The sequence below is a fragment of the Chrysemys picta genome, chromosome 11 (assembly GCF_011386835.1).
Source record: "Chrysemys picta bellii isolate R12L10 chromosome 11, ASM1138683v2, whole genome shotgun sequence".
Taxonomy (NCBI): Eukaryota; Metazoa; Chordata; order Testudines; family Emydidae; genus Chrysemys; species Chrysemys picta.
The window spans coordinates 41168491-41181968 of NC_088801.1; the positions used below are offsets into that span (position 1 = coordinate 41168491).

At 45.4% G+C, this 13478-nt stretch overlaps 1 protein-coding gene across 6 annotated transcripts in view; it reads right to left on the bottom strand.

The window, feature by feature from the left end:
* The window catches only part of OLA1 (Obg like ATPase 1), a 203813-nt gene that overhangs the window by 184280 nt on the left and 6055 nt on the right, over positions 1-13478 (bottom strand). The window lies entirely within an intron of this gene.

Below are 13478 nucleotides of genomic sequence, written 5' to 3' on the forward strand. Positions count from 1 at the left end.
TTGAGTGGAAACTTTAAAATAATGACCACTGAAAAGCTAGAGCAGATTTTGGACATCGCAAGGACCTCAAAAATTTGTCATGTAAATGTATTTGTTGGGCTCAGGTTTGTAGGTGAAGTATACTGTACCCATATAATGAGCAAATTAAAAGCTCTTCACATCTGGGAGGGATAGCTCAGTGGTTTGAGCACTGGCCTGCTAAACCCAGTGAGCTCAATCCTTGAGGGGGCCATTTAGGGAACTGGGGTGTGTTAAAAAAAACAAAACAAAACCCACCACACACTTGTCTGGGGATTTGTCCTGATTTGAGCAGGGGGTTGGATTAGATGATCTCCGGAGGTCCCTTCCAACCCTGATATTCTATGATTTTATGATCTGCCTTCTGTGACTCAAAATGGAAGCTTTAAAAAACTAAGCTTCTCCCTATGAGAATTTAGCATCAGCCAAGTGCCCACCACAACTGGGTTTGGCAAAACCATAGAGAACTATAAATAAAGATATTTGGTGCTGTTACTGACTCAGCCTTAAAAACGAGACCTTGCTAAAAGATTTATTTTTAAATAATAGTCACTCTTTGGACAGTAATGCTACAAACAGATTTCTGAATCATCAATAAAGACTTTTTCCAAACAAAGAATGTTTCCTACATTGCATTTCTGGCCTTATGCCATGCTTCCTATCAGCAGTCCACCTGGAGACAGGATGAGTAGCAGCCAACAATGGAATAGGTAGCAGCAGCAGCATGCCGTATTTAGCACATAACAACCAGAAGCACTTTATACCAAGACAGCTCCCAAGAATGACTGTGAAGACTGCAGAACTCTATTTAGTTGTCTTCCCAGTTATTTTAATGTATTTGGGCTTTGGAACACAAAGAAAAAAAGACTGCACTTTCCCTCCTCCACCCTGGAACCACATCAGGACAGCACCCTCTACGGATTCTCACAAGAAATTTTTTCATGGCCGCTCTGACAATTTTTCCTAAAATACTTAAGCTATATCTACACTGTGCACTTTACAACGGTGTGGCTGTGCCGCTGCAACCACACCATTTTAAGGTGCACGGCACAGCCGCTCTTTTTTGCTGGGGGAGAGCTCTCCCAGTGAAAATAAAATCACCCCCAACGAGAGGCATTAGCTTAAGTCACTGGGAGAGTGTCTCCAGCCAACAAAGCGCTGTCCACACCGGTTCTTTTCGTTGTTAAAACTTTTGTCGTTCCAAAGCAGGAGGAGGGGTGTTTACGCCTCTGAGCAACAAAAGTTGTAACTATGAAAGTGCAGCGTAGACATGGCCTTAATTAACTTTAGGAAAAACAAATAAAAATGCACATATACATGTCCAAATCATTGTAATTTATTTATGTAGGTTTTTATTGCAGACTCAATAATAAAGTAAAATAATAATAATAATAATGTACACTTGTCTCTATTCTTTACTGGACCTAAACAGAATAGAAACAAATAATGTGCTTTTCATGTTCTTGTCTTTTTTTGTTGTCGTTTCTCCTGCTTTTTCGGTTGCCTTTTTTCAATTATTAATTATGATTATTAAAGACTTGCCAGCTAGTAAGTTTGTTTCTGTGGGGAAAAAAAAAGGTATTTGTATGTTTGTTAACACTGCTTTGCCCCCCAGTCACTGCCCAAAGGGCTGTGACCGCATGAAAAAGCCCCCGGGTGGCCGCATTACTCAATGGGGGGGAGGGGGAAGGAAAGAGAATAACAGAAAGAGTGAAAGTGGCAGAGGTGCTTAATGACTTTGTTTCAGTTTCCAACAGGAAGGTTGGTGGTGATTGGACATCTAACAATAGTGAATGCCAGTGAAAATGAGGTAGGATCAGAGGCTAAAATAGGAAAAGGACAAGTTAAAAATTACTTGGACAAATTAGATGTCTTCAAGTCACCAGGGCCCGACGAAATGCATCCTAGAATACTCAAGGAGCTGACTGAGGAGATATCTGAGCCATTAGCAACTATCTTTGAAAATTCATGGAAGATGGGAGAAATTTCAGAAGACTGGAAAAGGGCAAACAGTGCCAATCTATAAAACGGGAAATAAGGACAACCCGGGAAATTACAAACCAGTCAGTTTAACTTCTCTACCCAGAAAGATAATGGAGCAAATAATTAAGCAATCAATTTGCAACTATCTAGAAGATAATAAGGTGATAAGTAACAGTCAGCATGGATTTGTCAAGAACAAATTGTGTCAAGCCAACCTGATAGCTTTCTTTGACAGGGTAACAAGCATTATGTATAGGAGGGAAGCGGAAGATGTGATATATCTTGACTTTAGTAAAGCTTTTGATACTGTCTCGCATGACCTTCTCATAAACAAACTTGGGAAATGCAACCTAGATGTAGCTACTATAAGGGGAGTACAAAACTGGTTGGAAAACCATTCCCAGAGAGTAGTTATCAGTGGTTCAGTCATGCTGGAAGGACAAAACAAGTGGGGTGCCGCAGGGATCAGTTCTGACTCTGGTTCTGTTCAATATATTCATCAATGATTTAGATAATGGCATAGAGCGTACACTTATAAAGTTTGCGGACGATGCCAAGCTGGGAGGGGTTGCAAGTGCTTTGGAGGAAAACATTCAAATTCAAAATGACCTGGACTGGAGAAATGGTCTGAAGTAAATAGGATGAAATTCAATAAGGATAAATGCAAAGTACTTCATTTAGGAAGGAACAATCACTTGCACACATAAAAAATGGGAAATGACTGCCTAAGAAGGAGTACTACAGAAAGGCCTCAACTGGAGTATTGTGTCCAGTTCTGGGTGCCACATTTCAGGAAAGATGCGGACAAATTGGAGAGAGTCCAGAGAAGAGCAACAAAAATGATTAAAGGTCTAGAAAACATGACCTATGAGGGAAGATTGAAAAAATTGGGTTTGTTTAGTCTGGAGAAGAGAAGATTAAGAGGGGATATAACAGTTTTCAAGTACATAAAAGGTTGTTACAAGGAGGAGGGAGAAGAATTTTTCTTTTTAACCTCCAAGGATACGACAAGAAGAAATGGGCTTAAATTGCAGCAAAGGTGGTTTAGGTTGGACATTAGGAAAAACTTCCTGTCAGAGTGGTTAAGCACTGGAATAAATTACCTAGGGAGGTTGGGGAATCTCCATCATTGGAGATTTTTAAGAGCAGGTTAGACAAACACCTGTGAGGGATGGTCTAGATCAGTGGTTCCCAAACTTTAACAACCTGTGAACCCCTTTCACTAAAATGTCAAGTCTCGCGAACCCCCTCCTAAAAATGAATATTTCCAGGGATTGTCTCCTTTACCTGAGTATAAATTATAAAAGCAGCAATCTTGGAAATATAACATTTGTTTATAATGACAATTATTATTTATCATTAGTGTGTAATAAGCAATAATACAGTATCTTTATTACATTATGAAAATGGCACCACTCTTCCAAGATCTCACTTTCATAGCTTGTATCACTTTGAATAAGCCTGTTATAAGACAAGGCTCCTATGTTTCATCAAGGAGTATCAGATGTGAAACAGCATGAAGGTATTAAAGAAGCCAACTCAGAGTTCCTCCTACACAAGCATTCAGGTCTTGAGCAGTCCAGGCAAACAACGCACGTTACAACAAAGCTTAAACTTGTTCTTCATAATTTTAAAAACAATACTAGCTGCCTATTTTAAAAACAGCAAAAACTATCCATCTCCCTTTCCAATTCTTATAAGGAGTCTTGAAGTTTAAATCTCCTCAGTGTGATAGATATGCTTGCTTTGATCTGCTTAGCTCTTGGAAGTCCAGGGGCTCCAGGCTGCTGGCCCCGTGCTGCCCGGGGTTCCTAGGGACAGCTCTGTCCGCCATTAGGGAATTTTCCCCCCCCCCCAAGAACCCCGTAACATTTTGCAAACCCCCAGGGGTTCACGAACCCGTTTGGGAACCACTGGTCTAGATAATACTTAGTCCTGCCATGAGTGCAGGGGACTGGACTAGATGACCTCTCGAGGTCCCTTCCAGTCCTAGGATTTGAGAAATGTTGCAAGGTTTGGCTTGAAACCAATTTAGAAAAGCTGTTACAAGTACCTTCTATAGCTATGAGAAGCACCTAAAGGCAGATTCAGAGGAATTAGGTGCTAAGGCTGAGTTCCTGTCAGAGTTCTACAGAGAAGTTTCCTGACAGCTATTTTCTACATTGCATTGATGGATAACAGAAGATTTTTGCTTGAGTTTGCCTTATAGCAAGTGAATTATGAAACTGGGAAACTCAATAGACTAGGTACATGTAAATGAGTTACTCATGAGAAAAAGATAATTTACCTTTTCCGTAACTGGTGTTCTTCGAGATGTGTTGCTCATGTCCGTTCAACTTAGGTGTGTGCACTGGTGCCGGAAGTTTTTCACTCAGTAGTATCCGTAGGGGACCGGCTCCAGTGCCCCCTGGAATGGCACGCACATGTCACTGTATATAGGGTGCCGCCAGTTCCCCCCACCCTCAGTTCCTTCTTGCCAGAAACTCCGACAGCGAGGAAGGAGGGTGGGCTGTGGAACGGACATGAGCAACACATCTCGAACACCAGGGCCCTTCTTACGTCCAAAGTGTGAAGGCGCCTCTCTTCACTAGTCTCATGGGGCTTAGGGTAGAAGACCAGAAGGAAGATGTCCTGGCTCATGTGGAAGTAGACACCACCTAGGGAAGGAAGGCCAGGTGGAACTGGTGTAGGACCTTGTCCTTACAGAAGACCGTGTACGGCAGTTCTGAGGTCAGCACTCGCAGCTTGGAGACTTGCCTCCCTAACGTCACCGCCACCAGGAAAGCTACCTTCCACGATAGGTGAGACAGGGAGCACAAGGCCAAAGACTCAAAGGGCAGGCCTGTGAGGCTGGACAGAACCAAGTTGAGATTCTACTGAGGGGCTGGGGACCAAACTTGATGAAGAAGTCTCTCAAGGCCTCTGAGGAACCTGACTGTCATGTCATGGGAGAACACCGTCTGCCCCTGGATTGGTGGATGAAAGGCAGAAATGGCTGCCAGATGCACCCAGATAGAGAAGTGTGCCTGGCCCTGGTTCCTCAAATGAAGCAGGTAGTCTAAGATCGACTGCATGGAAGAACGCCAAGGGGAGATGTCCCGTTTGGCCGCCCAACAGGAGAACCTCATCTACTTTGCCAGATAAGTCTGTCTAGTTGAGGGCTTTCTACTCTCGAGGAGGCCCGTTCCTCAGGGTTCAGCTACACAACATCAACGCCATGAGGTGGAGGGACGCGAGGTTGGGGTTCAAGAGTCTACCATGATCCTGTGACAGCAGATCCGGTGAGAAGGCAGGGGCCATGGAGGAAAAACTAACAAGCTCGATAGCATCCTGAATCAACGCTGGAGAAGCTGTGCTGGGGCGATCATGACAACCTGAGCCTGGTCTCTCTTGATTTTCACTAGGACCTTGCTGATGAGCAGAATTGGAGGGAATGCATACATCAGGCTTCCTGCCCACGGCAAAAGTAAGGCGTCAGAGAGGGAGCCCTTGTCCTTGCCAACCCCATCTGGAGCAAAACCTGTGGCACCACCTGTTCTGCCTGGTGGTGAACAAATCCACTTGGGGAGTTCTCCACTTCTGGAAGGTTGTGCCAGCTACCTCTGGATGGAACACCCACTCGTGGTGAGAGGAAAAGTCCCTGCTTAGCTGATCTGCTAGTGTGTTCTTGGCACCTAGAAGGGGACATGCTTCTAGGTGGATTCTGTGGCCGATGCAGAAGTCCCAGAGATAGAGTGCCTCTTGACAGAGGGCCGAGGATCACATTCCCCCTTGTCTTTTGATGTAGAACATTGAGGCTGTATTGTCCGTCAGGACTCTGACCACTCTGCCCGAAAGGTGAGGAAGAAAGACAGTGCAGGCTTTGCGTGCTGCCCTGAGCTTTTTGATGTTTATGTGTAGCATTGTTTCCTCGGGGGACGACTAGCTTGGGTCTGGAGGGTGCTGAGGTGCGCCCCCTCAGCCGAGGTCAGGGGTGTCCAAAACCAAGTTGACTGAGTGCGGAGTGTTGACAAAGGGAACTCCTTCCAGGACTTTCCGGGGTCAGTCCACCATCGCAGTGAGGCAAGTATCATCGCAGGGATAGTAATGACCTTTTCCAGGTGGTCCCTGGACTAGGAGTAGATCATCACCAGCCAATACTGCAGGGGTCACATCTGGAGCCTGGCGTGGTGCACCACATATGTGCACGCTGCCATGTGACCTAGAGGCACAGGAACACCCTGGGCATGGTCAAAGGAAACGTGGGGACGTCCGCGATGAGGTCCATCAGTGCCCTAAATCTCTCCTAAATCTAAATGGCAGGAACGCCCTGGCACAGGTGGAGTCGAGCACCGCTCTGATTAACTCTATCCTCTGTACCAGAACTAACATGGATTTTTTGCTGTTTAATCAACAGGCCACTTGCGATGGCAAGTGGTTAACAGCATTGCGACATCCCTTTGGACCTGGAGCTGCCCTTGACTAGCCAGTTGTCGAGGTCTGGGTAGATCTGGACACCCCGACACCTGAGGTAAGCAGCCACCACCGACATGCACTTGGTAAATACCCGTGGTGCTGTCGCTAGGCCAAACGGGAGGACCACAAGCTGATAGTGGTTGGGACCTACCGTAAACCAGAGGAAGTGTCTGGTTCCCTCAAAGATGGCAATGTGAAAGTACACATCTTTCAGATCAAGGGCAGTGTACGAGTCTCTCGGATCCAAGGAGGGAATAATAGAGGCCATGCGGAACTTCACCTTTGCAAGGAAGCGGTTCAAGTCTCGCAGGTCCAGGATACATTGCAGACCCAGGTGGCCTTTGGGATTTAAAAAGTAGCGGGAATAGAACCCCTTGTTCCTGGTACTCTGGAGGAACAACCTCCACCACACCTAGCTGCAGTAACCCCAATGCCTCCTGCGCAAGGAAACTCTTGTGAGAAGGGTCCCTGAAGAGGGACGGGGAGGAGGATTGGAAGGAGTAAAAAGTAACTGAAGGGTATAACCCCGCGCCACCGTACTGAAGGAGCCATCCGATGTTATAGGTGCTCATGAAAGGAGGAAAGGAGAAAGGCAGCTGGCAAAAATAGGGGAGGGAGGATCCTGGGAACAGTCCAGTAGATCGCCCTCAGGCATACCCTCAAAATAAGCGCTTGCCTGCCTGCTTATTGCAGGTCAAGCTCAACTGAGAGGCCTGCAAAGGCGGGCAAGGATGGGAACGCACAGGCCTAGAGTTTTAAGGGTCGTGTGGGAGTCCTTTAGGCGATGGAGCTTACTGTCAGTCTGTTCCGCAAACAGGGCTTGCCCATCACAGGGAAGGTCTTGCATCAACCGCTGAGCCTCCGTGGACAAGCCAGAGAGGAGCAGCCAGGATGCCCGGTGCTTAGCAACGGCCAAGGCCATGGTAAGGGCGGCAGTGTCCGCCGCATCAGATGCTGCTTGGAGAGTCGCCCTGGCCGCAGTCGTGCCCTCCTCCATAATTGCCTGGAACCCCTTCCTAGAAGCTTCAGGAAGAGAGCCCTCGAACTTGGCCATGTCTGCCACATGTTAAAATCATAGCGTCCCAGGAGGGCTTGATGGTTGGCCACCCTCAACTTGAGACTAGAGAACAAATAAACCTTACACCCAAACAAGTCTAGTCTCTTGGAGTCTTTGTTCTTAGGAGCCCAGCGACCTACGTCTCGCACTTGATGAGCAGTACCGGGATGAGGAGTGGGACCAGGAGTCAGAACAGGCCCAGTGCCAGGAAGCACCCATACGTGGAGATCCCTCAAACAGGGGGTTGTGAGGTTATTATGTGGGGGGGTCGCGAGCTGTCAGCCTCCACCCTAAACCCCGCTTTGCCTCCAGCATTTATAATGATGTTAAATATATAAAAAAGTGTTTTTAATTTTTAAGGGGGGTGGCCCACATTCAGAGGCTTGCTGTGTGAAAGGGGTCACCAGTACAAAAGTTTGAGAATCACTGTCCTAGAGGATCTGTGAGGGTCCGAGGAACGGTAACGTCACTCCCTCGACGGGTCCCTGGAGCAGTACCGTGGTCTCGGAGATACCAGGTGCCAGGACCGGTACTCCTGCCGGGAGCCGCGTGCCTCCAAAGGTCTGCACCTGGTAGCCGCTGAGCTGCGCCTCAAGCCTCTCTGCCTGTGCCCAAGATCTGGGGACCAAATGGGGCTGCACTGCACTGCCTTTCGCGATCACATGCGTGGCAGCTACAGGAGGGAGAGTGCTGGTGGGACATTCCCCACGATGGGGAATGGTGCCACTGAGGTGGGGACCGAAGCAGTCTGAACGCAGGTTTACCCTGTGACCGGGGAACCATAGGAGCCGGTGTGGGTGGCACATGATCTCCTGCGCCGCCTGCAGAGCCTCTGGCATGGACGGTACCCAGAGCTGATGGAGACCTCTGCCACTATCTGGGGTAGCCGGAAGGGAGCGGGTTAGTCTACATCGCTACACTGGATCTTGGACCAGAGATCCCAACGGGGGTGAAGAGTTGCCCGACATGGGACCTTGCTCGCACCCAGTCTTCTCCTTTCCCTTGCAGGAATTTGGAGACCAGCCTCGCACCGTCTTCTTGGGCTTCTTGGTTGGAGCCATGGATGGGGACCGTGGGGCACTGTATACCAAGATCACAGTGCCCAGCACCAAGTCAGAGTCTTGCTCCAGTGCCGGGGTGAGGGCAGACTCCATAAGGAGAGCTCTTACATGAATATCACGCTCCTTCTTAGTCCTTGGCTTGAGGGACTTGCAAATTTTGCACTTTTCACTAACGTGCCCTTCGCCCAAGCAACACAGACTACTGCTATGTGGATCATTAATGGGCATGGGCCTCTTGAGGTGATCACAGGGCTTAAAGCCTGGGAACTGGGGCATGCCCCGTCCTGAGGCAAAGTCCCATTCAGGACCTACGGCTACCCCTAGAAGTCTCTAACTATAGCTAAGAGATTTATAAACACTAACAGAAAACTATACACACTATAATACAAGAAATAACTACACCTCTACCCCGATATAATGCTGTCCTCGGGAGCCAAAAAAGTCTTACCGCATTATAGGTGAAACCACGTTATATCGAACTTGCTTTGATCCACTGGAGTGTGAAGCCCTGCCCCACCCCCCCGGAGCGCTGCTTTACCGCATTATATCCGAATTTGTGTTATATCGGGGTAGAGGTGTAGTTCATACGAATGAGCAGCAACAGTTCCAGCACCGTCACTGGTGGCAAGAAGGAACTGAGGGTAGGGGGAACCGGCAGCGCCCTATATATCGCGGCATGTGCATGCCACTCCAGGGGGTGCTCCCGGAGCCGGTCCCCTACGGATACTGTGAGGGAAAAACTTCTAGCACCAGTCCAGGTGGCAAGCACACATACCTCAGTTGAATGGACATGAGCAAGGACTTGAAGTAAAAATGAAAGGTTCAAGATTGTCTGCACCATCTTATTAAGAAAGACCTCTTGTTAATAAGAAAATAAGAGACGTAAGGGAATCAGGATGAATCTACTGTAGATACCTGGTTTTTAGAGATTAAATATAAGGTTACCAAAGCAACAAAATACACTACTGGAACTAAAATTTGCTCTCTCCTGCCAGGCAAAAAAATACAGTCCAAATTGTGGTCTGTGAATTCTCTTTCACTGCTGGCACATGATGTATTTTTAAACACCAGACTATAGGTGTCACACATAAGCTGACTTTATTTGGCCACATTTTGTTCATCTTGCACTTCAACTTGTTTTTGGGCCAATGTAAGATGATTTTATGTAATCATATATACGTTTCCAGATCCACATAAATTTACAGGCCAAAGTTTCTCTACAAGATGGATTATCCTATACGGTTGCCAAAATGGCAGTGCTTTATCCAGGTAAATTGTGTATATTCCTATGTAGAGTTAAATGCCGTGTTTTTTTTTTTTTTTTAAACACGCATACACAAACAGTATTGTATATATGAGATCACAGGTAAGATTTTCAAAAGGGCTCAGAGATGGCCTAATTCTGTTCCCATTGAAATCTCATCCCAAATATCTGACAATCCAGTAAATAAAGAGATTCAGGACAGTCTTTATTATAAGTTGCTTTTGTTCTTTATTGCTAATTTTTATTTGAAAGCTACTTCAAATTATTGGTTTGCAATATTATTTAAAGTTTCAAGAGAAAAAACAACTTGCATTTAATATTACTGAAATATATTTACTATACACAAACAATAAAAGCAGCCACCACTTCATTAATCACTACCCTACAATCTTCTCTCAAATTCACAAAACATACAGACTTAACTCTGACCTTATTGAATAAGTGGATTTATAATGATTTACAGTGTAATAAGAGGCACGGAACTGTTTAGGCAATAGAGTAAACACAAAGTCTGGAGGTGCTGAACTAAGTTTATTGAAGTAAGTAAAGTGTAAAATGCTAGAGTTGAGACAAACTCCAAACATTCATTGTGTATCCTTCTTTCAAGAGAAATAGTATGCAGAACTACATTTAAATTGTTAAGTTTGGAGAGGATATTACTGTATTCAGGCTATAGGAGAAGAAACAAATGTCTGTTGTAAAGGAATGTGACAGTGTTTGTGGCTGCAGATTTAAAAGAGTGTAAGTTGCAAAATAAGTGGGGCCCTACCAAATTCAAGTCCCATTTTGGTCAATTTCACCGTCACAGGATTTTAAAAATAGTAAATTTCACGATTTCAGATACACTGACATTTCAGATTTAAGTAACTGTGGAGGTCTCAACCCAAAAGGGGGCCATGGAGGGGTTGCAATACTGCTACCCTTACTTCTGCGCTGTTTCTGGCACTGCCTTCAGAGCTAGGCAGCTGGAGAGCAGCAGCTGCTGGCTGGACACTCAGCTGTGAAGGCAGCACCGCTGTCAGCAGCAGCACAGAAGTGAGGGTGGCATGGTATGGATGGGGGCCCTCACTTTTGGTGGGGGCAGAGCCAGCTTCATGGGTGGGCAATGTGGGCGACCGCCCAGGGCGCTGTGGTTGGGAAGGGGGCTATGTGGTCAACCCCAGACACAGCCAGCCCAAGGTCCATTAACTCTCGAGTGCCATGGCACTGGGCCTGCAGCCAGGGAAGGCCAAGGTTGGGGGCACCATGGCCGAGGGCTCCTACCGTACAACGGGCTCCTACAACTTGTCCTGGCCAGGCTGGTGAGGGACAGGACTTCCTCTTCCCCTATAGGGACCACTCCCAGGACTGGGTCAGACCCACCTCCAGGAACCTCCCCCTACTGCAGGAAGTTCTGCGGCTGCTAGCTAGGAACTCAATTCTAAAGGTAGCACCACTGCCAGCAGCAATGCAGAAATAAGGGTGTCATGGCAGGGTATTGCCATCTTTACTTCTGCGTTGCTGCTAGCTGCTTTCAGAGCGGGGCGGCCAGCCAGCATCTGCCGTTCTCCAGCTGCCCAGCTCTGAAGGCACCGCAGAAGTAAAGGTAGCAATACCTACTCCTGTGGGAATTCGCTGCCAAAATAAAATATGCAGAATTTTAATTTTTTGTCAAAACAGCAGTATAATCACTCCAGTTTCAATTATTTGGGTAATTTTTTTCAAGGTGCTTGTCAACAATACACACAATGAAAGATTCCTCCCAGGGGTAGAGAGTTAAAGAAACCTCTACAACAATCCAGTTCGGGGGTGCTGGATGGGGCCCCCAGACACCTGAACTCCCCTCCCCCACAGCCCAGCTTTGGGGACACTCACACCCTCCTACCCCCAGAGCTCAGCCGCAGGGCAGCCACCAGCACCCCCAGAGCCTTTACTCCCTCCAGCTTCTTTACTGTCCCACCGGGTAGTGTGGTGTGATGTGGCCCTGCCCTCTCTCACCCTTTGCCAGAGCTGGGTTTCCCAGGCGCTCTCCCATCCCCTTGAGAATGAGGCTGAAGCAGCCAGAGCATGCAGAGCCTCTATCCCCGCCAAGCTGGGTACTCCGCTCACTGCAAGCTGGGCTCTGCAGAGTCCAGTGGCCCATAGTAGTGGCTGCAGGGGAAACAGTCTAATTCCCATAATCTTTGAGTATCTATAAAGTCAAGCAAGCTTGTAAAAATGAATCAGAGTGCTGTTCAAACCATGACTTTCATATAATTTTTACTATTTATGCCTAAAGGGTTTACCAAATGACAATATTCAGTAATATTAAGACGTGGGAAAGAGTACTAACTGGCTACTTTAGAGTGTCAATACTGCTTCTATAAAAAGAACAGAAATTGAATTAAGCAGAAGTAAACTGCAATAAAACCAAAAAAAATTATCCCTTTGATTTTTTCACCCAAGTCACCACCTTCACTTTAGAACATAGACCCCAGGAGGATTTCAACCCCCTACTTTCTCCAACCTCAAAACACCATTATTCCGTAAGGCCCATCAGTGTTAATACACCACTGTGTCTTGGAGTAGGATTCAAGAAAACTACAACATTTAAAAAACAAACTGAGCCATTATGCTTTGCAACCACTATGTCTGGTCTACAATAAACTATTTTGTAGTTTTTCTTCTTAGATTGCAAGCTCATTGGGGCAAGAATTAAAACTTTACTCTATATCCTGCATAGCACTACTTATGCTATCAGTGATCATATTAGAAGAAATCTATAACAAAGATCTCTATACTCATTTATTTTCCAGTACTAGAAAAACTATTTGAAAAGTATTAGAAATATGTACCTATCCATTACAGATAGCAACAGGTTTGCAAGTTTTAAGAAATTAATACTTGGCCAACAATTTCATTATCCCTTTTAGCTCTGCTGCTGATTTGGTACTAAAAACTGAGCTGTAACAAACCGGGACTGTGCAAAATATACAGAAATGCAGAGATACACCACATTTATTGTCTGATTATTTTACATTGATTATGATCTGGCTACATCAGCAACCTCGAAACTAGAATTTCAAAGCGATAAAAAAAAAAGGTGTTTATACAGTTTGACTTCCAAAAACAAATAAAAAGGGGTCATCTTAAAATTAAGATTTTTGGCTTTTTAAGTATGTATACTCCAAGTCTGATGCTGAACATATTAGATATAACTTTAATATGTCTTATAACAGAAACAAGAGTCCAGAGACAGGCAATAAAATTGATTAAAGAAACAGAAAGACATGCATATAAAAGGTTCCAACTGTTTATAGGAGACAAATGAAAGAATATGATAGAAGCATATAAAATAATAGTAGAAAGAGGTTAAGACTTTTCTCCTCATCTAAAAAAGTTGACTTTTAATGAATTTCAAAAGCAAACTTACAACCACAAAAATTTAAATAGTGGGCCAGTTAGAGGGAAAAAAAACCTGTGCAACTCACGAATACATCATCGAGGCCCTGAACTCAGTAAAGTTTTAAAAAAAGGATTAGAATATTTTTAGGGAAAATTAGAGCATATACATTTACTTTAAAATAGGATAAAAAATAAGATGTAAACCCATCATAGCATAAACCAGCTCTAACTGATAAAGATCCTCAATGGGCAGCTTAAATCATAATTGTTCACTCTG